The sequence below is a fragment of the Heterocephalus glaber genome, unplaced genomic scaffold, assembly GCF_053883595.1.
Source record: "Heterocephalus glaber isolate CG9 unplaced genomic scaffold, H.glaber_assembly_v1.0 deba00001813, whole genome shotgun sequence".
NCBI classification, from domain to species: Eukaryota; Metazoa; Chordata; class Mammalia; order Rodentia; family Bathyergidae; genus Heterocephalus; species Heterocephalus glaber.
In genome coordinates, this window is record NW_028258484.1 from 945,727 (window position 1) to 973,352 (window position 27,626).

Below are 27,626 nucleotides of genomic sequence, written 5' to 3' on the forward strand. Positions count from 1 at the left end.
GCATGATGTTCATGGTTGGGAGGCAACACTGCTGGAGGTGACCCAGGGTCACCAGGACCCCAAAATAGGCACTCTACACTGCAAGCACACGGCAAAACTAGGGATGCTGGGCCATACCCACACAAAAGTCACCCTCTCTGGACAATTAATGCACTAATTGCACACACTGCCTGTGGCCAGTACATTAGCCCAACTCACATGATGATTTATTCACAAGCTCTCATCTCCCTCTGGTCCCCAGGGCCAGCTCATCGGCCTTGGTTGCCTTTGCTGGGTGGAGAGGGAGGGGAAGGAGGGGAGGGGCCGGCCCGACCCACAGGCGCTTTCCTATCCATGCTGGAAAACATTGCATGCTATTTATATTCCATCAGACAAGAGTGCTTGCAATGAAACCACTGGTGATCCGCTCCCTGCAGGCAGTGGTGAGCTGCAACCCCCGCTTGGATGCGGCTGGGATGAAGACTCTTGCTCTCAGGCCTGAGAAGCTGAGGTTTCCTGCATCCCTTGGGGTGGCCCTTGCTGGAGGTCCAGTGCAGGAACTTTGATCACAGTTCCAGGGACTTTACTTGGGCTGCCTTACTGTGTCCTGAGAAAGCCCTCTAGGGAAGATTCAGCTGCTATCTTCATTTGACAGATAAGGAAACTAATGATCAGAAAGGTCAAGTGACTTACCATGGCCATGCAGCCTATAAGAGGCAGAGCTGTGCCTTGTGTGCCACAGCATTTGGCCTCCCTAACTGAATCCCAGAGCAGCCCTATGGGGGAGACACCATCATGACTCCTGTTTCACAGATGATGACACAGAGGCTGAGGGCCAGAGACTTACTCAGGGTCACACAGCCCGGAATGGACAAGTGACCTTGACAATGTACTTTCATCTAGGCCCTGGGTGACCTCCAAACTATGACCCCAGGCCAGAGCCTCCCAAACACCTGTCCTCATCTATAAGGTGGGTCCTAACAGCCCCTCTGAGGGCCGAGGGTCCCTCAAGGGCCTTACCCCAGAGCAGGACCTATAAAGAGTCGCCACCCAGTAGTAGCCAGTATGGCCAGTGTGCACACTGTTTGCAGAGCAAAAAGCAGGGCTCTGTAGAGGCTGGGTGTGTGACTCCCTGGCTGTCCAATCCCAGGGGCCCTCTCTGAGCCTCAGTTTCCTTGCTATTGATTAGTTGAGGATTTCTTACATAACTCTAGGAAAACAAGTGTCCAGGTTTGGGGAGCCCTCCAGCCCCATTCCAACTCCCAGCCAGGGCAGTTGGCACCCTGAGAGAGCCCTAGCCCTTGCCCACCCTCCAGCAAACCATAACAGCTGCCAGGCCTAGCAGGGATCCTAGCTGAGAAGTTAAAGGACAGCAGGACTAGCTTCAGAGACCCAAGGACTCCAGGAAGGGCTGACCATGCCTGGGCCACACAGCAGGCCAGAGAGAGCCATACTGGAAACAACCCTGGCCACCAAATGGAGAGGATCCTACCATTCCTCAGCTAAATCTAGCACACCCTGGGCCAGTGCACAACCTCTTCCCAAGCTCTGCTGCTTAGTCACAGTGAGACCCCAAGCAGGTCATTTCTTCTCTTCTGCCTCCATCTGTAACATGGGGCAATAAGAGGGGATTGTTGTGAGAATCAGTGAGCTTACAGCCACATCTGGGACAGAGAATCATTCCAGTGGCCACCATTCCTGTGCCAAGTATGGGGGACACTGCAAGGAAAGCTGCCCATCCAGCACTAATGGCACAGGTGTCCATGGCCTATGACCAAGCTGCCATCCTCAAGAGTCCTTTGGCACAACCAGCACCCTTGCTGTGGTCCCAACAAGGCCATGAAGAGTTTCTGGAAAGGAAACAAATGGGCATTTTCTGATGGTTTAACCTGCTGGCCACACTGAACTCCCCGTATCGACCACCTCACAGCCTCAGCCCAAGCTGTGCTCCTAGCATGGACAGGGCCCAGGGCTCTGGGTCACAGCCTGACCACACTGGGTATTCACTATCTTCACCCTCCCTTCCCCTAGTCTCGAGCTCAGCCTTTGTCCTGACTCCTCTCCAGAATACCATGTCAACCAGGATAGGGCAGGAACAGAGCATGGGCTCCACGTCATTTTGCACAACTGCAATAATGTACAGTGAGAGCTCACTTTTATTGAGCATTTACTATGTGTCAGACATTGTTCCCAAATACTATACCTCATGAAAGCCCTACGAGCTACATATTATTATTTTACAGGTAATGAAACTGAGGCACGAGAGGTCATCTTCCAATACTAGAGACTACAGATAGACCACAGCCTGAACCCCATCCCCCTCCTCTGCTCCAATACATCCTCTCTTCTCAGTTCAGTGGATGGTATAGGAAAAGCCAGCACCAGTGAGCAGCAGTGCCCTGCAATGGGTGGTACCTTTGGCCCTGGGTGTCAGCCCATTCCCATTCTTGGAGAAGCCATGTTCTGTGGACCACAGGCCCTAATGAGTGGTCCTGAGAAGATGTTCCCAGACTCAGGCCACGGCCAGGCATTTGCCCCACTGCTCAGCATGGAGTGAGTAGAGGACTAGGGAGCAAAAGGGCTAGCATCAGTCCTATGGGTTTTTTTTTTGTTTTGGGGGGTTTTTTTTGGTACCAGGGATTGAACTTGTGTTTGCAAGGCAGGCAGCAGAACCACCGAGCTAAACTGGGTAGCATCAGTCCTATGGAGTTGCACTGCAAGCTCCAGTAGCCTTGTCTGTTAAATGGGCACAGAGGTGAGTGAGACAAGCCTGCCCCGACACAGAATGGTGCTTGGCCATTAGCTGTGGAATGAGGGAGCAGAGGGGCCCTCACTGCACATAGGCTGCCTGGCCCCAGCCCCACAGGGACAGTATAGCGCCTGCAGAACCAGGGTAGCAGATGGTGCTGGGCATCAGAAAGGCATGGGGCAGATAAAGGACCTCAGCAAAGGCAAAGAGCTGTGGAGGCTGTGTGCATGGTGAGGCTGTGCCTGGTGAGGCTGTGCAGTGGGGTAATGCAGTGTGAGGGGTGAGGCTGTGCAGGGTGAGGCTTGCAGTAGGGTGAGGCTGGGTAGGATGACACTGTCTCAGCTGTGAGGTTCTGAGTGGCAGTGCCAAGGTAAACAGGGTCAACCCTGGGTGCAGCCAGACATGGGGACAGCCTGCTTTGGGGCCCTGGATCATTCAGTCCTGGGTTAGGAGAGCTTCTGGTGCCCTGGGAAATTCCCTTAAACCTCTTTGTGCCTCAGTGTCCTCATCCATACTAAGGGGATACAAGTGTCCCATGGCATCTAGAGTCATCATGTGAAAGTGATGCTTGAACAGCATGAACCTCTAAGCATGCAACTCCTGTTCCACTTGCTCCGGGGCCCCAGCAGGGGTGCTCCTTACCAGCTAGTAGGATGGAGTCTAGGAAAGCAGACGCAGGGAGGTCTCAGGAGACTGAGGGACATGTGGCTTTCAGATTCCAGCCAGGGCCTCAGAGAGCAGTGGCTACATGAGAGGTGGTGGAACTTACTAAGTGTCAGAAGAGAGTCCAGAGGACAGAGGCCACCAGCACCCTCACGTGCCTGTACCATGCAGAATGTCCACATCCTTTCACATTGGCCTCTTCATATATAGCCATTGGTGTGTAGGTGTCTACACAGCATGCTGAGGTTCAGACACATCATGGGGTCCTAGTGCACATACAGCCAATGCTGGCCCTCTTACTGCCCCCACCCGTACCAAGCTCTCTCCATCTCCACAGTCCACATCTGTCCACATGGCCACCAACATCTACACTGTCTGTCGTGAAGACAGCCTGGCTCTGTCTGCACAGCTAGCCTTGGGCTCTACTCTCTGAATCCACTTGTCTAGGCTCTATCCCTCAGGATTCAGGGTTGGAAGGAGAGGAAGGTCCATAAAGCCCACATTCTCGCAGCAGCTCCCCAGGCTGAAGGGCAGGTGGCTTGGAGCCCCTCCAAATGCATCCTCTGGGCACAGCTCAGTTGGAGGGTGGGCTCCTGCCATTCCTCAGGTCTGACAGGCTGATTAGGGGGTGGGGGATCAGCTGGGCCTGGACCCCTGTATGAAGCAGCTGCAGCTGGGGTGGAGCCCAGAAGAGAGGCCAGTTGGGGGCATCTGTGATCTGTCGTCTGCCTGCCTTGGCCTCCCATTACAGGAGCCAGAACCTACCCTTCCCTGGGAAGCCCAGGCCTAAGGACCAGGTACTACCAGGCACACACAGACCTGTGTTTGTGACCTGAAAGTGAGCATATACTAAGCACTGACTGTAGCCAGGCCTGTAGGGACCCTGGATGCCACACCACTCAAACTTTGTGTGGGCAGTTTATTACTCCTGCTTCCACCTGGGGACACTGAGGCAGAGGAGAGCTCGGTGGCATGCCCTGGGGGAGTCACTGCAGCCCAGCAACCTAGCAGGCCACCCTTCTAGCACTGGGTGCAAGTCACCCTGGGTCAACATAGCCACAGTGCAAAAAGGGAGATCACTACTCTAAGGCCAATTTCCAAGTAAAGAGCCCAGGTTCCCCAGAAGTGTGGCCACCAACATCCACAGCCTGGAGCTCCCCTGTCCAGCTCAGGCTCCCTCCCGGGCTCAGCCTCACCACTCAGGGAGCAGTGTGGACCTGCTGGGAGGAAACTGTATCTCAGGGAGGCTCCTCCTCAAGCAATGACCCCAGCTTCCAGCTCTGTCCTGACCAGGTCACATTTGGGAGTAATGCCTGGCCCAGACACTAGCCAGAGCTTGGGGAGGTACAGTGCAGGGCATGGAACTGTGTGAGACACAGGGGAAAGAGTGCGGAAGAGAGGCCCAAGCCCAGGAAGAAGGGAGGAGGCACTGGAGCAGTGGGAGCTGAGCCAGGTGGGCACACACCTGCCATAGTGCTTCCAGTGGGGAGTGGGGTTGATGAACACGGCAAAGATGGAGGTGACTGTGGAGGACATCATGGCCCTGTTCTGGACATTTCTGGAGACATCTAGGGGTGAAGAAAGAGCAACTGAGGGAAGCAAAGGATCCTTCAAGAAGGGATATGGGCACTGGAGCAGAGGGAGGGGGCAAGGCTGGAGGTCAAGACTGTGCTCATTAGAGCTTGGAGACAGCTCTCAAACATGACAGATCCTCAAAAGCAAATCAGTTTGCCGCCTGCCCCTGCAATCATACTTCCGGGTACAGTAGGCAACTTCAGACAGGTGTTCATACAATGCCATGCCCAGGAATGTTCCCAGCAGCACTGGTCCTGCAGCCAAAGGAGAAGATAGCCTTGATGTCTGATGGTGGATGAATGGACAAAGCCATGTGGTCCAGACATACAGTGGGATAGTGCCCACCACAGAGGAAGGGTGGAAGTTGTGCCCACACAGGACATGAGCGGGTAAACCCTAAAACCAGGACACTCTGAAGAAGCCAGGCAGACAGGGCCATGTGCTGTGTGATTTCACTCATATGAAACGTCCAGATTAGGCAAATCCACAGATAGAAAGCAGCCTGTTGGCCTCAGGTCTAGGCAGAGGACAAAACAGGAAGCAACTGCTCATTAGGACAGGTTTCCTTCTGGGAAAATGATTTCGAGCTAGATAGAGGTGATATTTGCATATCATTGTGAGTGCCCGTGATGACTCTGAACTGTTCAATTTAGCGGTTCATTTTATATAGGATGTGAATTTCACCTCAAAACAAAGACTGTTGAGAGCTGAGTTTGGTGGCCCACACCTCCAATCCCAGCACTCCAAAAGACCGAGGCAGGAGGATAGCAAGGTCAAGGCGAGCCTGGGCAACTTAGGGAGATGTTGCGTCAAAATAAAAAATAAAAAGGGGCTGGAGACATAGCTCAGAGCAAAGGCCCTAGGTTCAATCCCCAGTACTGCAATCAATCAATCATGATTCAATCCAGTTGGAGAGGAGACACATGAAGCAGAGATGAACCCAACCACAGCCTGACAGACTCAAGTTCTGAGCTCCACAGCCACCCCACAGGACACACCATAGGGTGGGAGGAAATGCTCATTGCTGTTAGAAATAAATAAATGGTGCCAGAAGAGTTGCCATGGCCTCCAGTCCCCACAGAATTGCTGCCTGTCCACCCTGGCTGGCCCAGCCCATCCACCAGGTCTCTTCCCTCAGACCTCCTCTGGCTCCCTCCCTGACTCCACATGGATCTCTGCCTGGACAGAGCCTACAGTCAGTCTCCCCTTGGCACATAAGATCCATGGGGCAGGACTCTGTTGTATCCCCTACACAACATGAGACCATATATCTCAGGGCCAGCCCCAGTGGGCTCTCAGTGGTCACCTCCAGAAAGAATCATTCCTGACCAGAGTCTAGAGAAGAATCCAGTGGTGTTAGGTAGCCTGGGTATAGCCATGGCCTCAGGTAGAGAGGGGACAGGGTCTGTGAACATGGGGGTGACAGGCCATGTGCAGGAAGGGAAGGGCTGGTGATGGGCAGAGGGCAGCCATGTCAGGGACCAGTGGAAACTTTCTTCTCTGATCTTTCTTAATGGGAGTCCAGGACCATAGACAGGGAGAGCAGGGCCTCAGGATCTAGGGGGCAGGCCTGTGTGCCAGGGGGTAGGCCCCGGAAAGAGAGAACAGATCTGAGATGGGGCAGGAAGAAGAGGATCTAGGATGAGAACCCCAAGCTCAGACACAGGCCTGGTGGTGAGAGAGGGTCTATGAGGCGGATGAATGGGTCACCTCAGTAACACAGACTGCAATTGGGGTAGAGATTGTTTGGGGCCTTGGGTCATTTAACTCTTGCTCCCCAAGTCCAGGGGCCCTGGGGAGGCAGGTGGCTGAGAACCTTTCTGCCTGGGGCCCAGCAATGGCTCTGAAAGGCTCTCTAAGGACTCCACTAGCTTGGAAACTCCTCCCGAGGGGCACAAGTTCCACAGCAGCCACGTGCAGGGCCAGCAGCCACCACCTCTTCCCTGGAAGCCTTGTCGGCTCAGCGCCCAGCCCTCTGCTTGGCCACAGGGATCTGTGGGCACAGCTACTTCCCCACAGGACTGAGGATCCCCAAAGTTAAATGGATGAATGAATAAGTGATCAACAACTTAGTGGCCTCCCCAAGCAGCAAAGTGACCCCATAGCTTCCTGGGGCATCACACAGTACTTAGAGACAGATCCACCTCCCCAACCCATGGAGCTCAATGGGGGGGCAAGGCAAATGGAGAAGCCAGCTCCATCTCTGTTTAAGAAAGGTACGGAGCATGTCCCCCACCCTGAGAGCCTTCAAAGGGTCTTGGTACAACCTTCCCCTGCATGAGTCTCACAGCTTAGAACAGCTAAGCAAGGTCTGCCAGCTCCCAGCCTGGTCCACAAGAATGAGGCCACCTGGGCCAGTCCACATTGGACAGAGGAGGTTAAAAGGGGTGAAAGGCCTTGGTCACTCAGGCTGGTCATTGGCTCTACCAGACCGGCCCTTTCTGAGAACCTCAGTTTTTCCATTTGTAAAATGGATGGAACTCAGGGAACCCCTCTGCCTTCCAGAATTCCAAAATAGTCTTAGCACCTGGCCTGGGACAGGTCCAACACAGTCGCAGTTTAAAAGGAGGGAGATTTACCCCCATTTCTCAGAGTAGGGAAGTGAGGTTTAGAAAGGTAACACAGCTAGCCTCTGGTCACACAGCAAATGGGGTATGGGCAGTCCTGCTTAAATGCAGGCCACCTGGCTCATAACCAGATTGCCACTCCAACCTAGAGATGCCCCCTGAACAAGACATCCCAGGCCCAGGGCACCTACTGCCTCTCAGGGGAGAACTTGCCAAGGCCTGTGGCATTCTTTATGGAACTAAGGCCTCTCCTTGGGGCTTCTGGATTGGGGTTGAAATCTTGCTTAGCCACTGGCCAGTGGCTTCCTCTCACAAGCTTCGCTCCTCGTCCAGCAGGGACATTTTGAGAATTAAATGAGATAACGTTCGGGAAAGCTCTGAGCACAGCTCCTGGCACCAACAGACCCAGGGTAAACAGTCGTTCTCAGTATTACACTTGGGTGCCAAGTTTCAGGGAGACGTCATGCCACTTTCTGAGAAACAAAGGCACCGGGTGACACCACCAGGCTGTGTGTTGTACTGGATCCCCCCAAAATATCCTGACAGTGGCCAGGCGCCAAAGGAGGGGCTGAAGACACACAGCATCAGGCCAAGCACCACAAGCCATCAATATACTGGCTGTGTCCAAGGGGGTGTGGCTGGCTGGTGGCCCAGACAAGGGTCCAGGTAAAAAACTGACAGGAACAAAATCCAATCTCTCCTTCTGACAATGACCAAGCTTTGGGGGAAACCCGAATGTCCATGCAGCCTACCTTCAGTCCCGAGGAACAGCAGGGATGCTGGGGGATAGGCTGGGCTGTCCTCTCTGCTCTGTCTGGCACCTGTGAGATGGAGCCGGCACTCCCTGTCCCTGGGGTCAGCTGTGAAAATCCAGTAGCATAAGAAAAGACCCCCATGAGGCAAGAGCATCCCACCCTACTTCCTGAGGGCTCAATCTAAGAAGGGGCTCGAAGGTCTGAAAGTACCCTCCTTGTAGGAGCCTGCAGCTGCCAGAAAGGAATCTACAAGAAGATGCATTAACATGGAAAGATGGTCCCTCTCTAAACCATGGGAAATGCAGATTGTCAGTGCAAAAACCTGTGGTGTTGGCAACCTGGGTGGCTGAAGGTTGGGGCTAAGACACACACAAATTCTGCTGAGGTGTCTTGAACGAGCATGACTCTGGGTTCTCAAAAATCACAAAGGTACAGCCCCTCCAACCTGCTGGTGCCATTTCCAGAAACTTCTGTCTGGGTAGCCCAGGCAGGAGGAACAAAGGATTCCATATCACAGCAGCACCATATCGATGGCAGCAGGGGGCTGGATAGAGACTTACAAGTGAGTGCGTTAACTCAGTGGAAACTCTACTTCTCAGGGGAAATACCAGTCAGATGTTAAATTTATTTTGCTGATTACTAGAATCATAAAAGGTGTCTCCCATCTTCCCTTGTCCCATGCCTGCCCATGAACTCTGATTGCTCAAAATTCCCCATGAAGTAAGGACCACTACCATGTCCATTCCTTAGATGAGGAATCTGAGACACAGATCATCTGCCCAAGGTCATACAGATCAGAAAAACCAAACCTCAATGCTATGTGTCACCAAAGTACACTGTCCCCCCAAAAGTACACTTTGTATCTTTTCTGATAGTTTTTTTCTTTGCTGTTTTGGGAGATGAGACCCAGGGTCTCTCACATGCTAGGCAAGGAAGTTTCCTACCACTGAGCTACATTCCCAGGCATACAATTTTCTTAAAGAACAAAAAGTCAAGATACAGAGCAGTGTTTCCAGGTAGACTCTGTGATATGTTCACCTGGAAGCTGTGAATGTGACCTTCTCTGGGTAAAGGACCTTTGTAAATATAATTAAGGCTCTGGAGATGAGATCATGATGGGTTAGTGCAGGCCCTAAATCCAATGACAAGTACGGGGTGGGGAATGGGGAGAGACCACAAGGAGAGGACCAGGTGAAGTTGGAGATAGAGACAACAGAGGGGCATCTATTAAGCCCAGGAATGCCAGGGCTGCCGGAAGCCAGAAGAGGCATGGAACAATTCTCCTCGGAGACTCCAAAGGGAACCAGCCTTCTTGACGCCCTCCTTCCAGACATCTGGGCTCCAGAACTGGGAGACAGTAAATTTGAAGAAGTTGAGCATTCCTAATCCCCAAATCTGAAACCCAAAATGCTCCAAACTCCAAAACATTTTAAGCCTTGACATGATGCCACAGGTAGAAAATTCCCTACCACAAAATTTTCTTGCACAAAATTCTTAAAGATATTGTATAAACTTACCTTTGGGCTCTGTGTTTAAGGTATATTTGAAACATAAATGGATTTTTATGCTCATATCCGGGTCCTATCCCCAACATCTCTCTTTATATATGCAAATATTCTAAAATCTGAAAAATTCTGAAATCTGAAACACGCCTGGTCCCATATTTTATTTTACTCATTTATTTGTTTATTTATTTAATACTGGGGATCAAACTCGGGCCCTTGCACTTGCGAGGCAGGCGGCGGAACTACTGAGCTAAATCACCAGCCCAGGTTCCATATTTTAGACAATGGAGCTTGGCTGTACTGTTTTATGTTCCCAGGGGGTGGTCCTATGACAGCTCCATGGGCCATGGTGTATGGATTTGTTCAGTTCATTATCTCAGTGTTCCCATTTCCCAGGCCAGGACACTGGGGCACAGGCTCAGGCCACATCTCTCAGAGCTCCTGCTACCTATCCCTCCCTTGTTCTCCTAATCCCTTCCATCTCTGCCCGGGCTCTATTTGGGGTGTCCTCAGCCGGCTGCAGCTTGGTCAAGATGGGCTCAGAGCCTGGTCACTAAGCCCCAACACTGTAGGGCCAGGGCATCTGCTACGGGTCAGAGCCAGGAGCCCTGAGTGGCTAAGGCTGGGCTGGCCAGCCCCAGGCCCGCTCACATCCTCATACCTAGGACAAGAAAAGAAGAGGGCAATTGGGTGTCCTCTGTCAGACAGCCCCCAGGATGTGCCCAGGGCATCTCAGGGGCTACAACAGGGGCTCCTGTGGACACTCCCTACGGTGGCCCTAAGTCTCTCGGTGCCCAGGAGGGATCTGGCTGCTCTGACTAGGCAGGTGCTGCTGACAGCTTGAGGCCCAGCAGGCAGTGGCAATGGCATGGCTGAGCCTCTGGCCACACAGCAGAGGGGGAGCAGGAGAAGAAGCTGCCCTGCCCTGCCCTGCCCTGACTGTAGAGCCAAAGCACAGAGGGTAGGAGAGAGTGGATGCCCAGACAGGAATGGATCTAGTGCCCATTTCACAAATGGGGAAACTGAGGCTTGGAGGAGGGCATCAAGGTCATTATCACCTCTCCTAGAATCAGGGTATCAGATGGTATCTAAACAGGGGCCTGAAAATTCTCAAGCCTCATTGCAGGAATGACAGGGTGACCAGGCAGGCAGTGAACACAGGGATGCAGAACTCGCAGAAGAGATCTGATCCTCCCTAGCAGACGCCTGCGTGAGGACTGCAAAGGAGCCAGTGAGCTTGCCGCTGGGAGGTCAAAGAAAAGGGCAACAGAGACTCAAGGACCCCACCCAGAGAACCGATGGGCACCTCACTTTCAGTCCCCAAGTGAGACCTGCTCTGTTCTAAGTAAGAGCTGGACTTTCCTGAGGCAATGGGCCCTGTCCAGGGTTTGAGGCTGCATCAGGGGAGCCTCCTCAAGGCGGCTGGGAAATTGGGGGAAATTAAAACCCAAAGACTGCCAGGCTTACCCTAGAGTCTCTGAACCAGAAGTTGGGATGGAGCCAGGACTCTGAACCATCTAAACTGCCAGAGAAATCCCGGGAAGGAAGGACCAGCAAGTGCTCGGCAGCTCTCCTGATGCTGAAATGCTCCAATTCTGCAGTTCCAGGTTCTCTGTCTCAAAGTGGCTGAAACTTTACAAAGAACCCATGACGCGTGAACTTCAGTGGTTCTACACATTCAAAGACTCCACAACTAGGATTCTATGATCCAGAGACTTGGTGACTCAGCCTCGATCCATACCCAAAGGAGACAGGATGAGAGGCCTGGGTCCTGCGGGCACCGGGACACCACACAGCCAGGCTCCTGGTGCAGGAAAAACCATGGCATACATGGAGTAATCCCACAGGAGGAAAGAAGGGAGGAAAGGAGAAAGGGAGGGGAGAAGGAAAGAAACTATAGATGGCAGCATGTGAACATAGCTACATTCACATATTAATGTTTTCTCGGAAAACCCGAGGGTTCTCTAACAAGCCACCTCAAAAACATAAAGCTTTCTGGGTGGAGGGAGGACAAAACTTGAGAATGAAGGAAATGCTTTCCATCATTTAATTCTTTATCGTGAATAAAGTATTAAAGAATTAAAAATTGTTTTTCTTACAATTGTCTAATATTCCACCAGGAACATGCAACAATCTTGTAATTAAAAATTGCAATTAACAAGGAATGCCACCAAGGCTATGGTTCCTCCTGTGTCTGTGTACTTGTCTATCCTCCCCCACCCACTGAGATGTCAACTCCACGAGGGGAGGTTTTGTGCACTGCTGTGTCCCCAGCCTCCTGGTCCAGTCAAAGCACATGTATGGGCTCAGCAGTTATTTGCTGAAAGTATGGATGCCGTTAAATTTGACATCCTCAGGGGCTGTGTCACCAACACTTGACAAGTCAAGACCTCTAGGATTCTCCGAGAAGGGAAAGGAGGGGCCAGAAAGAAAAGAGAAGCCCCAGGCTGGGACTGAAGGAGGTACGTAAGAGGGGTACAGGTGTCCGTGTCCCTCTGAGTTTGCAATGGCCCAGTCCTGCCCAGATCCATTTCCACAAGGGTGAGGCCTGGACTTCTAGGAAGTCCTGCGTTTTTATTTTTTTTAAGACAGGATTTCACTAGTTAGCCCAGGCTGCCCTGGAACTCTTGATCTTTCTGCCTCAGCCTCCTGAGTGCTGGGACTACAGACATGTGTCCCCACATCCGGCTTGGAAGTCCCAGTCCTGAACACCTTACCTGGCTTGGGCCTCACACTCTTGTAGTCCTAGGTACCCACCTGCCTCTGCCCTCCACGTGGCCCACTGAGTCCCCACCACTTCCTGGGCCATGCCAAGCTTCCATGCCCCTCCACCCTTGAAGGCCTCAGTGTCTGGCTTTGGCCTGGAACCAGAAGCCCCAAGGCAGAGGGTCGGGCCAGGGGATGGCGCGGCTGCTGCCACCCAGAACGCCAGCTGCTGGCAGAGATTTATTTTTGCTTTAAGTGCCGGAGAATTGCAGGGCTGGAGCCAGCGCTTGAGGGGCACAGGCTGCAGCTGGAGAAAGGGGGAGGTGGGCAGGGGTGAGAGCTCGCCTCTCCGGGCCCCATGGCTCCTCCTTGACCGCCCTCGCCCTGTCCTCTCAGCCTCCATCACACACAGCACAACATCTCTGTCTTCATGTGCTCCCTCCTCCTGACCCTTCTAAGTCTCCAGGCAGCTGCAAGTAGGTTTCGGAGCAGACGCCCCCCACCCTCACCCGTTCCCCATGCCATGCTTCTAAAGAGCTATTGGACCTGGGGAGCAGGGCTTTGCCCCTTGTGGTGTCAGGGTGCCCACTCCCACAATGGGGGTATCACAGTGTATACACACACACACACCCCTCAAGGTACACCTCAGGGTGGGAGCAGAATAGCTACAAAGGGCTTCAGGTCTCCTGGTACCTGGTCCCTCTTCTGCCTCAGAAGACCTCAGAATCAAGAGCCCTAAGCCTGCACACCTGGGATAGCTGAGCTGAGTGGCCCACCATGCCCCAGCTCCAACCCTGTCTGCTCAGGCTCAGACCAAAGCAGGACAACCAGAAAGTACCAGGCTCTCCTTACAGCTGCGGAACTGCTAAAAGTGATCACAACAAAATCTTAAAAGTTAAAAGACATATATAAAACTTGGATGTGCCAGGAGACTGGAAAGGGGAAGTGAAATACACTGACATAAAACACAAGCATCCAGTGAGGCCTGAAAATGCTTAACTGGGCAAGAAATGAAGACATTCCCACCATACCACCTCCTAAAGCCAGGGGCCCTGTACACTTCTACTAAAGAAAGGAAGGTGACAAGATTCTTCAACTTCAAGGGGGGAAGTGGAGAGCTGAAGCTCGACTCCCTGGGCCTCAGTTTCCTCAGCTCTACAATGGACCAGCTTTTGCTACTTGCAGGTTGGAGTGGAGACCTCCAGAGCTGGGAAACAACAAGGCTCAGAGCTTGCAGCAGATGAGGGCACAGACATAAAGAGCTCAAAACAGACATAAATTTCAACTCCTTCCCCCTCAGCCAGACACTGGCCAAAGGCTCTGCAGAAAAATCTGAATCCCAGCTCTGCCCGCAACAAGCCCCACAATTCTAGAACAATGACATCGGCCCTCTGAAGCTTGGTATTCTCATCTGCAGAATGTATAGTAATGCTGGCTACAAATGCTGCTGTGCACATGCTCTGTGCAAGCACCACGCACAGCCAAAGTGACCCATTCGGGCCCCGTATGTTTACTGAGCACCTATTATACATTGCCTAGGGGATACAGCTGTGGTAGAACAGGACCAAAACTCTGCAAATATAAAGGAGTTTATATTTCAAGGGGAGACAGACAATAAACAAAGAAATAAAATGCTCTGTGGCAGATATACAGGTTTGCAGAAAAATCAAGTAGGAGAGAGTGAGGGACCTGCAACGGTGGACACAGTGTTGTACAGGGGAGTCAAGGCTCAGAAAGGAGGCAGCATCTACTTTTTTTTTTTTAAGTACTGGGGATTGAACTCAGGTCCTTGTGCTTTTGAGGCAGGCAGCAGAACCACTGAGCTAAATCCCCAGCCCAGGAGGCAGCATCTAAGCAAGACCTAAAAGTGGTGAGGGAGAGGCTGTGTAGGGATCTGGGAAAGAGCAGTCCAGGCAAAAAGAGTATCGCATGCCAATGTCCTGAGGCAGGAGCAGGCCTAGCCTTTGGGAGGTATGACAGGGAGGCCAGGTGGGGTAGCCAGAGAGGAGAGAGTGAGGCAGGGGAAGCCTGTCACTCCCTAAGCTTTACTGTTTCTTCCCTGGTCTCTCTCCAAGCCTGTCTTTCAAAGAGGCCCCAGCCACAGGTGAGGGGTAGAGGGGAGGCTTCAGCTGCCCAAGGCCTGGAGGGAAGGTTAGGGGTCCCAGACAAGATCCAGGAAGCTGTGCCCACTGACTCTAAGAGCAGCACTAATGCCCACTGGAACAGAACCATTCCCTGGGGCAGCTGAGAAAGAAGCCCCACCATGGCTGGCTGTGCTGCAAGACTGCAGGCTAATGAGGGAGTTGGGCTGGGGTCCCTAGGGTCCCCACAGCCTTATGCCACCTCAGCAGCTGCCACTCAGCAGCCAAGGAGGAGAGCTTGAGCTGGGAACATCAAGGTGGGTGGCAGAGGAAGCAGGGGGTAGACATGGAGGACACTCCAGGACAGAAGGCCGCATTTGAGGCTACTTCTGCTGCAGCCAATTGACTTCTGTCTCCAGGCCAGTTTCCCTCATGACCAAGGGAAGGCCAGGCTGCAGTGACAGACTCCCAAGGCTCTGAGACCACACATGTTCTTACCTCCTCCTTCCCAGGGCCCCCTTTGCACACCCAAAGACCCCCTTTGCATGCCCCCCAGAAACACATGATTAGGTTCACATTTCCACTTCCCCCATCCAGGGGTTTCAGTCCCACTTCACAGACAAGAAATTGAGGCCAGCAGTGACTGTCCCACTGGCTCCACTCTCTCCCTGGCACTGCATATCTGCCCTCAGGTCTCCTCGCACACAGTGATATCCATTGATTCAACATTCATTCAGCACCTCTGCAAGCAGGACACTTCGAAGTGGACTGCCAGGGTCTCCACTCCCAGAGCTCACGCCCACCACAGCTTGTACCAGCTCAGCAGAGCAAGAGCTCCCACTGAAGCCTCATGGAGCATCTACTGAGCACCTACTGCGTACCAGGCCTTCACTAGGTCCTAAGGATGTCACTCCCTGGGAGCTGGAATGCAGGCAGGCCAAGTAACCTGGCATGAAGATGCCTAGGGCAGGGTGTCTGTGGTCCAAGGGAGGGTGTGATCTGTCCCAGGGAGAGCTCCAAGGCTCTGAGTTGGAAGCATTCAGGCTGTGGCCTTCCAGAGCCTCCCCTGCCTCCAACCCCTGTCTGTATGATGGAGCTAATGCTGCCCTCTGCTCTGGCAGGCCATTAGGAAATTAAATCAGCTGGCAGAGCACTGGGCCCTTGGCCAGTGCCCAGCCAGAGCTCTGGTCCTTCCCTGGACCCAGCTCCTTTGGAAAACCCACCAGCCCTTGCTCAACACCCCACCCCACCCCCACAACTCCTATGAAGCCTCAGGCACCCTGCCCGCATGGCCCAGTTTTGGGCATCTCACTTTAATCTGCAGCCTTTCCCTGCCGCTGCCGGCTCCCCAAAGCAGAGCCCTTCCCCAAAGCACCCTCCTTCATGGGGCTGAGCCTACGCCCACCACTCCTTCCACATGGCTGGCCCTGCCTCTACCCCTCTTGCTGCCCATGAGCTGCCCATCCTGGCCTCTCCTTGGTGCCAGCCCACGGCAGGGCTCAGTGGCAGGCCCCAGGGGTGGGGCAGGTGTGTTATGTGTTACTCACAGTGAAGTCCTGTCTGAGGCCTAGCCACAACACTGGCTGCACCTATCAGAGAGACAGCACCCCAGGCCAGAGTTATACTAGAGCAGGGGCTGAGGGTGACCACTACATGGGTACCAGCAGCCCCTGCCAGGGGGTTAGGGTTGGGAGCAAGGACCATAGAAGTTGCTGGGAGTGACAATACAGTCACTTCTACCTCAGCCATGTGCCAAGGGCTCTAGTGTCATGCTTGGTGTTACTAACCATGGCTTAGGACACTGGAGGCATGTCTAGGCCAGAGGAAACTGCCTACAGGCTGCACTGGTCCCAATACTGCAGAGATGTGGGGCAGTACTGTCACCAGTACTGTTACTACTATTATCCTTGACATCATTATTATTTCAATTTGCAGGCCACTCAGTGTTCTGTGTTCCCTTTGAGGCAGACCGAGGAAGGAGGACACAGCAACTCTGGGCAGCGAGGCTGGCAGGGACAGCCCCCTAGCCTGGGGAGAGCTAGATGAAGCTTCCGTTTCAGCCCAGCTGCCCGCCGTGTGACCTTGGGCAATACCTCATCCAGGCACATCTTCCTCCTCAAACAGTTCAGCTCCTAACATCCCTCCACTGTGCACATGCCTGCCATGCCGTGACAATAGTCAGCATTTACAGAGTGCCTACTGTATGTGCTCGGTGGTGCTCCAGAGGAGAAGAGGGTCTGGCCCTGCTCTCCAGCACACTGAAGCCTCCCTCCTTGTCCCAAGAATGCTCAGGCCTTTTTTGCTTCAGACCTGCTCTATCTCAGGCTTGACATCACCTGATACAGCCCTCCTAGGGTCCCAACCTTGAAGCAGCCAACCTTGAATCCCTTAGCTGGTTAGAGGGGCCACTAGGAAACTAAGGGGCAGATTTTGCTGGACATCTCTTTGGGAGCCCCTGACAAACACAGAGGTGAGGGGAGCTCTTTTCAGAGCACAGGAGGGAAGACTCCTCAGAAAGACTCCTTAGAGCCTCTGGTGCTGAGCTGCACCTCTCCTCTCTGGCCCTCTCCTGCCACATGGCTGCTGTCCAGGGTGGAGCTTTGAGAGGAGGGGCCTCGATCTCAAAGCCCAGTGCAGGTGAGGCTGGGGTCCAAACCAGGTGGGACAGCAGCCAAGGGTTGGCCTCCACTGGCACCTGGAGGAGGGGGCGAAGGGTAGGCCGGAGGCTAACGCTTTCTGGGTTGGCACCTTCAAGGGGGCGGCTGCCGATTTCAGCGACATGTGGGCGCCTCGGTGCTCCAGGGAAACAGCCTGGGAACAAGGTTCTGGGAGGAAGATGCAGGGGGCAGGAGGTCCCCAGAGCTTTGATACAAGGCTCAAGCCTAGGCATGGGAGAATGAAGAAACTGGAAATGGCCACAGGGAATCTCAACACTGCAGGATGGATACACCCCCTGGCAAACGGGGAGGGGGTTTCCCTGGTCCCTGATGGTCCAGGTTTGGGGAGACAGGACTTCCCAGGACCAGAGACCACCACCAACACACTATCAGGTGATTCTCGTTCTAAACATAGCTTTTAAGACATGCACATGAAATGTGAACAAGACAGACTGGTATGGGCCTCCACTCCTGCCTGAAGCACCCCCCCAGGAGTTCCCACCCCAGCCACCACTTCCAGGAGCCCCCTGATCGCTTTCCAGCTCCCCCCTCAGGACACTTAGAGCAGACTTGTGCACACAGGAGAGCCCAACAACCCTTAGCTCCTGCGGGGTTCTCAAGGCCGACTTTTAAAAAACCAAAAGAAGCTGCTGTACTTGTCAGCGGGCTCACTGGCTGAGAACCATTTCCAGAATATTTTTACTAGAGCACAGGAAGTGAGATGGAAAAACAACCCCCAAAATCCGCAAGTCTCGGACCCGGGTCGTTCTTGAGGCCCTCTCATAAAGCCCAAACGCCCCCTCGGAACCCGCACCTTGATCGCGGGGTCTCAGAGAAGGTCATGCCTAGGACCGATGCCCCGCGCAAAGTGGCTCTAGCTGGGTGCCTCCTGAGCCCCTTCATGCAAACTGAGCGGAGGAGGCCCAAAGGCTCCTCAAAGTTATCTGAAGCACCCCCGGACGAAGGTTAGCCTGGAGCAAAGTTCCATGGTGGCAGTAGCCGGAGACATGGCAGCGGAAGAAAAGCTCGCTGTCAGCATTTCCTCGGATGGTTCACCAAGGAAGAAAGAACGGGAGCAAGAAAAAACCTTCCTGCCCCACCTTCCCTGTTGCTGCACCTCCTCGTGCGCACTAGGGGCCAGGAAGGCTGCCTGAGGATAGCTGGGGCCCGGCCTCCGGGGTCCGTGCGCCTGCAGCCGCGCTCTTACCTCGGTCAGTGGCAGGGGCGCGGCGCGCTCCGCGTCCTCCGAGCTCCGGGCGGCGGTTTCTGGCCCCGGCAGCAGCTGCACTGGCTGCATCGCCGCCGCCGCTGCTGCCTCAGGACAGCCCCCGGGGGCGCTCCATGCCCAGGGGCGCGTCGGCCCGGACGCGGATCGCCCCGGTCCAGCCACGGGTCGGGGCCGCGCGCCTGGACGGCGCCCCGGGCCGCGGGGCGCTCGCTCCAGCGGGTGCGGCTAGCGCGGGTCCCTCAGTACCGCTGTGAGCGCAGCCGGCCCAACCCCTCCCCCGCCGGCTGTTATTTGATCCCGGGCAGGGCCCAGAGCGCTCCCCCACGCCCGGGTCCCGGGCACCTCCACGCTGGTTTCTGCCGCGCCAGGCCCCTTCTCCTGGCTATGGTTCCCAAGGAGCTGGTGTGGCAGCGGCGTGGCCGGGGGAAGACAGAGAGCGAGGAATGGAGGGCGAGGAGGCGGCCGGAGGCAGAAGCTCGGCGCGCACCCAGCTCCGCGCCCAGCTGCCACCGTTGCCCAGCTCTGCAACTCCTCTAACTCTCCGCCGAGAGCACGCCCGCCCCGCACCGCGCCGCCGCTGCCCCCGCCCACCGCGGCCCTGGCCTGGCCTGGCGCCCCCTTCTAGTCCCGGACCCCCCTCCTCACGCACACTGCGAGCCACTTGCGCACTGGGGCGCCCGTGCACACAAGCACAGACAAATTCACACACACACACACGCACACGCACAGACACATCCTGCCAGGGACACGCGCGCACACAGGTGCATGGCGAGCATACACACAGGCATGCACACACAGGCAAGGGAATCTTGGACACATGTGCATATAGCTGGCTACACAGGTTCAGCATTACATCCACACATGCAAAATACATGCCCTGACATGCACGATGGTTGCAGGTGCACAGGCTCCTATGTGCACATGTAGGGTGGTATCTGTACTTGTGCACAAATACACACATCAAAGCTTGTGCATTCCCTCAGAATCATTTCCCCTTGCCCACCAAGCGTGCACACACACACACACACACACACACACACACACACACACCTTAAGAGCATATCTCTCCTCCCCACCTGGCCCTCTGGCTTCTCCCATCTCCTGCTCTCTCATCTGTACTCCTCCCCCTGCCCTCTCTCTGCTAATTTGACCCCCATGTGACCCCCTTCTCTTGACCACCCTCTCTAAGGCTCAAGCTTCCTCCCCAGCCTGTCCCCAAGAACCCTGCTCTTCCAGCCTCCTGGGGTGTATTGTCTGGCCCTCACATTTCTCTGCCTCTCACAGAGCTGATGCCTTTCATCCTGGCAAACAGACCAACTCAGCTCAGCCCTGACCCAGGGAAACCCCATTTTATCACTGGCCTGAACCCCAGTTCAGCCCTAGGGCCACAGAATTGGTCCGAGGAGGCAGATCTGTGCCCAGAGCCTGAGCCTCAAAGGGCTCCCTGGCCCCCTTGGCCTCCGCTTCCCCTTTAATGTGAAATATAATTATGTGTCTGCACAGCGGGGAGACTGGCTGCAGGATTCTAACCAAGGAGGACAGCTCTGGCCGCCGCCCAAATCACAGGCAGCTCAGCACAGAGCCCTCTGCAGGCCCCACCAGCCCCGGCTCCAGGCCCCAGGCTGTCACCCCAGGCCCCAGGGTCACCCAGAGCACTCAATCGACCTCAGGTTGCACTGAATTTGAAAATCCCATCTCCTCTACTGAGCATCTGTGGAGGCAAGTCCCTTTACCACTCAATGCCTCAGTTTCCATGTGGTCAAAGAGTTAGTGGGGAGTCCTACTTCATAAAGATATACCCCTGGTTAAATGCAAGGAGCTTACCTAAAGTGCTGAGCAGGGCTCTGGGCTGGGTAAAACAGCTGACTTTACTGGGTGCTCACTACGTGCTCAGGTGTGCGCTAAGGACCTGGCTAAAGTGACCGACTGTCACTGTGACCGTCTGGAGTAGATACACTCATCGCCCAATTACTTTTTTTGTGTGTATTAAATTCTTTTATTGGTACATTGTAGGTATACAACACAATTACATTTCTCATTGGGAATTGGACCTTTATATAATGCATCTTGGTTCTTATTTTTTCTGCATTCCTAGCCCTCCCTTCACACCCTCCACCCTTCCCTATTTACAAAGACTTTATTTCCATTTTTTCCATTTCTCATCATTTTTCCTTTCCCTTCTTTCCTTTCCACATCGCCCAATTTCACAAATAGAGAAATGGAGGCACAGAGAAGGGTAGACACTTGCCTAGTCACAGTGCTGCTGGATGGTGAAGCCAGGACTCAGAACCAGATGTGTCCCTGGAATGAGAACCCTGTCTTCCCTGCCTGGTGACTGCTTAGGACTACAGTAAAAAGTAAAAGGGGTGTCAAGGGGACTCCACCCCAATGCCCCCATGCCTGCCCTGCGTAGGCACACAATGTCCTGGTTTCCTTTTCCTCCTGGGAGACCAGCCTCTCAGAGGACCAAAAGCTCTCAAGAAAATTTTCCTCCTTCTCCCTCCAAGTGACCAAGATGGAAAATGACTCAGCTCCCCAACCTCTGCTCCCCCTATCCCCAGAAGACAGAAGCTGAAGGCAAGAATGAAGGAAGTAGCCCTGAAGTCCCTCTTCCTCCTCCTAGGAAACTTCTCAGGTATCCCAGCAGGAACAGGCCTGAGTCAGCCCTCTCAGTCGGCCCCATCATGGGTGCCTAGAAGAGTCCTTTGGCATGCCCTCAGCTGGGGCACAAGAGAATGGACAGGAGTACAGCTCTGGAAGAAGAGGGTGAATCTAGGGCAGTGGTGGTGAACCTATGGCATGCATGCTGCAGCTGGCTTTTTGTTATCATTGAAAGCTCTAAAAGGTCTGCCATCACTGATCTAGGGCATCCTAAAGCCTGGAGCACCCATATACACACACAGCCCCCACCTGGTTGTCCACCAGAATAGTTCAGATGAGACCAACAGGTCTTCTCCTTGGGCCCCATGATGAGACCCATTTCACAGAATGAGCAAGTGTATTGCTCTACTTTACACAACCAAGAATGTCTCAGCAAAGAAGTTATCCTGACTACCCAAGTCCTGCAGTGTGGGCTTCACATCACCCCTTCCAACCCACTTGCAGGGTCTGATGTTTCTGTTTGTTTTGTTTTGTTTTGTGGTGCTGGGGATCAAACTGAGGGCCTTTTAAATGCTAATCAAGCACTCTACCACTGAGCTACACCTGCATCCCCCAGGGTACAATTCTTAATCATATCATGTCCCTTTTGAGGTTGTCCTAGGCCATTAGTGCATAGTCCTTTGCCTGACATAGGAGCACCAGCCTCCCTGTGGGGAGACATTCATGCTCCAAATACAAGGACTGAGGACCAGGGCGTCATACATGTGGGCAGGTTCCTCTATGACCAGTTTATACACCTGAACCTGGGCTCCCTGTATTGGCAAAAGGGGCTTATCCCCTCCCTGCCCCAAGAGAACAGAGGCATCTTGCCTCCCTCCAGTGTTGAGATAAGAGTGTTCAGAAGTGGCCCAGTGGACCTGGTGAGGGGATGACCCATACCTCAAGATTGCCCCTCTCCAGCAGAGGGCCTTTGGATGCATCCTTTGCTGAGGTTCCATTTCCTTCTCTGGAAAATGGGGATGATAACAGGTTGTGCAATAAACACATCTTATTCTTATGTAGCCCTGGGAAAAGCCACTGAGATGAACCCAAGTCAGTGTCCCATAACACAGAAATATTCCTGTCACCTTCAGTATGGCGCTGAACCCAGCTGTCCATTAACCTACAGTTTCTCTTCCAGCAAGGACTTTCTTCAGGACAAGTTTGCGGCTAAGGCTCATCCCTTCCAGCCCTGGGCTGAGCACATGAGATCCAGAAGCACACACAGACTTGAGCAGCCTCAGAGCCACAGGCCAGGGAGGCCAAAGCAGGGTGGGGTGGGAGGCTCAGCCCATTCAGAATCCTTCTTTCATTTTGAGGACAGTGAGACCCCCTTATATAACAAGGAGACTGTCCTGAAAGCTGTGGTTTGCTGTCTCTATGGGCAGCAGGCTGAGAACTTCAACCTCTCCATTCAGCAGTTACCCACTCCTGTGGGAATCCCATCTTAATATAATGTCCTGTGCTTGGCATAAATCAATCATCAACGTTTAGGTATAAATCAATCAACAGCCCTTCCCTGATGTCTTTGCCCAGTATGGCAGGCAGATGCACCTGATGCTCCCCAGAAACACCTCTGGAGAGCTGCCCGGGTTTCTCCTGCCCACCCTAGACCTTGGCCCAGCTTCAGTTCTCAGGGCTTCTCCAGGCCAGGTCCCATAGCACAGGCCCACCCAAATGCAAAATGGATGAGAAAAGCAAGTGCCTCAAGCCCCCCACAACACCCACCTCCCTAGGCCTCCCCCTTTCAGACCCTCTGGCTGGTCACCAGATTGATCCTGTTGCTGACCCCTCAGTCAGTTACGGTGTCTCCTCCAGTGCTCTTCTTTCAGGGAGAAGCCTGCCCACTGCAGGACTTACCTCCTTTGCCCTGTTTTGTTGTTGTTGTTGTTTGTTTGTTTTTCTCAGTACTGGGAATTAAATCCAGGGTCTTCACACTGAGTTACATCCTCGGCCCTTTTTAAATTTTTTAAATTTTTACACAGAGTCTTGTTAAATTGCCCAGACAAGACTCAAACTTGCAGTTCTTCTGTCTCAGCCTCTCAGAGTGCTGAGATTACAGGTATTCACCACCCCATCTGGCTTTCTGCTTTGCTTTTTCCCAAGCAGGTCACTCTCTGTGGTGCCTTAATGTCTATCTCTTGCACCAACATGTCAGCTCCTTGAGGACAGAGACCAGAGGTGCAGCCCAAGGCCCAGAGTGAGTAATGTCTGCATATTGAAAAGGATGCACAAACATGAGAGTATCTCAGGAATGATTGGAGCCTCTTGCTCTGCGTGGTGCCTGCAGCCACACCTAACTGTACCTGCCCCATCAGAGAGCCAGTGGTAAGCCCAAAAGTGCAGGCTTCTGCTCCATGTGAGCCTACTTCACAGCCAGCTCCGGTCAGAGCAGAGGTCAGTCAAGCCCAGAGGTATCACCCTGTGCCTGGTCTTTTTACTCAGCACCGTTTTTCTTGGATGATAATAACCGTAACAGTGATGGTGATGACAACTAGTGCCATCTGTGCACAGATGATTGTCAGGTAGACACCACCCCATCAGTAGATGGAAAGATTCCCAGACAGGTGGCAGTGATGACCAGGGTGGAGAAGGGGCCTGTCCCCAGAGGTGCTATTGGGGGATGGCTGGGCTGTGGTAGGCAGTCACACACATACTCACTTCTTCCCACCCAGTGCCTGCAGGCCCCTGGCTGACCATGAAGCATTGATCTGAGGCTTTCTGAACTTCAGGAAAGATGGCTGCCCTGGGAATAGGACACTGAGTCCCCCTTGCCCCTCCCGACAACCTTCAGGAAGCAGGCATTGATCAGTGCACTGGGAGCTGGGCTGACTGATTTCCCTTGTGCAAAGTTCTGACACCCCATGCCCCTCCTCCCAGTTCTCCTGGAGCTGCAGCTGTGAGGAAGATACACAGCACCACTGTGGCCAGGAGGGTGTCGTGGGCCAGGCTGAAGGCTGGGCTTTATTGGGAGCTCTATCTGTATCTCCTGAGCATCAAGCAGCCAGGTTCAGGGTTTCTGTCCAGACTGTGCAACCTTCAACTAGTCCAAATCCTGATGTTTCTGCCCCACTGCTGAGGATCTGATTCTTGGGGAAAGGGGTGTCTCATCCACTCCCACCCCATAGCTTCCACCATGTGTTTCCTGTAGACCTGGGCCATCATCCCCAGGGCCCAGAAGTGGAAAGTGATCCCAGATCTGGCAGTGAGCATTGAAGCGATTGATGGAGAGGTGGACATGTGATCAAAGCCAACCAATGAAAATCAGCCCTAGGACTTTGACTGATCCGCTGGAAAAAGTGCTGCTCTCTTTACCAAGGATGGTAGGAGGGATGTGCTGGGGACATCTCTGCTTAACATGGAGTGAGCCCACCTGAAATAACCAGCATCCAGGGGAGGCAGAGCCAGGATATTGAGAGAAACAAAATTCAGGACAGGTCTTTTGAGCTTCATAGACCCACCCCTTGATTTATGATTGTGAGTCAAACCAATCCCAATTTGATTTATGGTTTGTTTGTTGTTTGAGACGGGGTCTTGCTGAGTCACTAAATTGCCCAAACTTGCTATCATCCTGCCTCAGCCTCCCAGAGTGCTGGGATTACAGGTGTGCACCACCACACCTGGCCCCATTTTTAATTTAAGATACTTCAAGGAACTACTGGTGGAGGCCACAGATGTGTAAAACAAAACAAAACAAAAAAACCCAGCAAGGCCTCCAAAAGGCCCCTTGTGCTTTGTGAACCTGTCTTTTCTCCTCTGAAATTGGGAACTTGTGCCCTGCTTGGGAAGGCAGAATATGGTGGGTGTTCTCTCCTCCTTCCCTTGTACTTGCACTCTTCCTCTAAGGGACAAGCTTCCAGGAAGGCGGGCAAGGCCTTCAGGCCCCAGGAGGACAGGCAGAAAGGGCAATAAAGGGAGGGAGGGAAATGGCTTCAAGCTCTCAAAGTTAAAAATAGCTTCCCCCAAGGAGGCCTCCCCGCTGGGATAATCCGGCCAATTACCCAGCCCCTCTTCTCCCTGGTGGGCACTGCCTGCCTCCTCCCTCATGTCCCCATCACCACAGGGGTTCATCAGTCCTGGACAGGCCCCAGGCCTGGCCCCTCCTGCTTTTCTCAGCAGGAGGAAGGGCTGCAGCCCATAGCCTCCCGCCTTCTGAGTAAGGCCTGACTCTGAAATATTGCACAAAGAGGTCCTGACCCTGGAGAGTGAATTGATTTCGGACCGAAAGGAGTCAAGAGGCAGATTAGGGACTGCTTGGTGATCCTGTTCAGGGTAAGCAAAACTACAAGTACATTTGCATTAGCAAACTGAAATATTTGGAAATTTGGAGAGACAAAACTGTCTCTATGGTGTCCTGGGAGGGGACCTTGATCTCACTGACTTCTGCCTCCAGACCCACCACCTCCAGAGGGCTCTGGATTCAGACCTGGCTAGTGGGAGCCCTGCTGCTGGCTGGCACTCACCTCCTCAGCCTTGCTCAGTTATGAGGAGCATGTGAGACATGTGGACACAGTGGACAGCTTCAGGCTATCTCGTTCGAATTTGGTCCAGAAAGCATTTTTTGCTTCAGCAACTTTCTAATGTCAAGTTTATTCTGTAAATGAAATAAAGCCTGATGACTGGGCAGTGAAAAAAGACAAGGCTTCCCGGTGGTTGGGTAGGCAGAAAGCCAGCCTTGTGGAGCTGGCCTGTGGCCCTGCTGCCCCCAGCCTTGTCTCTCAAGGCCCCTGCTCTCCCACCTACCCAATGGAGGAGCAGGTTCAGAGCTTCTTTAGCTGGGCTGCCCATAGCACTGTCTCAGGCTTCATAAGGGGTTTGCAGTCCTGTTGTGGAGCGGAGACTAGCTGGCCATAGCTTGACCTTGTCTGCTCTGAGGCTGAGCAGCCCCTTGCCTCTGGGCCTCATTCTCCAGGTCTGTTAAATAGACTTGTGCTTCTGAGGGCTCCAGCCACAAGGAACCTCTGTGCCCTAGGCCTCAGTGTGCCAGGGCCTGGCCTTCCCAGGAAGGGAGGGAAGGTGCTCCTTCCCACGTACACACCCATGTGCTGGGAATCAGCCAAATCATCTTGGTCCCAGAGGTATGGAGTCACAGGGGCAGAGCTGGAAAGTTTGCCAGGCCAGAGTGAACGTCACTGCAATCTCTTTGTAGGAGCCCATTCAGGATCATGTCCCATGGGCCCAATCCCAGGAGGCAGTAGGAACTGGAAGTTGTACTCTGCCTGGGCCACTGTAAGGGGCTTAGAGGAAAGGAGATGTTCTGGAATATAAACCTTAGTCTTCTCCTACGAAGTCACAGGCTCCTCAGCTGCAGAGTGGGTGTGATCCCCTCCTCCCAGCTGCCTCAGCCCCAGGGCTCCCATGCTTAGTGCTCACAGTAGTAATATAGGAATTGATATAGGACCTCTAAATGATATAGGGGAAATATTATAATTCCCAACCTGCTAGATGTCTGACACACTGAATTTGTGTTCCCCAAAATCGAAAAATGAATTCTAAGGAGCAACAGAGGTTAAAAGGAGGAAGTATTTATTGAGGGTCCTAAGAGGCAGAGGGGACCCAAAAGTGGGTTGTGGAGGACTCCACTTTTTAGGGGAAGTTTTATAGAGCACAACCACGTGGGTACAATGTAGGTTACAGCTGTGCTCAACCAATAAGATTGTAAGTATAGTTGCTTAGGTAACATTGATCCAATGGGGAAGCAGGTCGTGTAGCAAGTGTACATGGGAGGAACAAAGAACTTTTCAGGAAGGGATGAGTCCAAGGGTCTTGGTCACTCAACTAGGTGACTGATGTCTATCTAGACATCTTTAGACCAGGTGGTACCACTTATCTTAGGCTGGTCATTCTCTCTTTATCTTGAGGCCTGGCCTCCAACAGATGCACCTCCAGCCACAGTTGTAATGTGTTTTTACCTTTGTCCTGACTCTCTCAAGGGCCTAGCCCTGCCTGATAGCCTGTAATATTTCTGCCTAGCTTAGGTGTCTATAATAGTAGTACTCAGATTATCTGCTTGGTGAGTGAATGGATGACACAGAACTTCCAAGAGGTGACACCTTGCCTGGGCTTGGTGAAGAGGTATTCTCCTGCCAGCCTCCCTGGAGGCCCCACCCTTCTAGCCAGGTGACACACCTCCTCCTTGGCACCCACAGCCTCCTGGGCTTCTCTATCACAGCTCCCCAGGGTGTGGTGCCTCCCAGTTCTGTATCTCCTTCTGACTGGAGGCTCCTTTCTGTCCTCCAGAATTCCACGTGTAGGAATTTATCCCATTGATGCACTGGCACACGAATACCAAGATGTACTTCTAGGTTTACTCACTTTGTGCCAGGACGGCCTGCACAGTCTCTCCAGGGAAGGGGAATGTGGCCTGCATCAGTGCAGTAGTGCAGTGCCTTAGAGCAGGGCTACCAGCTACATGACAGCATTACCTGGTATTTAGTAGATTCTCGGTAAATATTTGCTGCAGAAGAGAGGATGTCAGATGCCACCACCGAGATTTTTTTTTAAAAGCAAAATACGTATAT

General features: G+C 53.4%; 1 protein-coding gene across 6 annotated transcripts in view; it reads right to left on the minus strand.

Moving 5' to 3' along the window:
• Kcnj12 (potassium inwardly rectifying channel subfamily J member 12) overlaps nt 1–18,674 on the minus strand; it is a 43,304-nt gene extending 24,630 nt beyond the window's left edge. For 2 of the 6 annotated variants that reach the window (XM_087203957.1, XM_087203956.1), the window contains exons 1-2: nt 18,445–18,615; nt 8,286–8,393 (exon numbers count right to left, since the gene is read on the minus strand). The gene's annotated coding sequence lies outside the window, so the exon portion shown is untranslated. Of the gene's footprint in view, nt 1–8,285; nt 8,394–18,444 lie in introns of all 6 variants that reach the window. The other 4 variants (XM_021247563.2, XM_004868752.4, XM_087203958.1 and 1 more) reach the window with 3 other exon arrangements.
• Nucleotides 18,675–27,626: the final 8,952 nt, after the last annotated feature.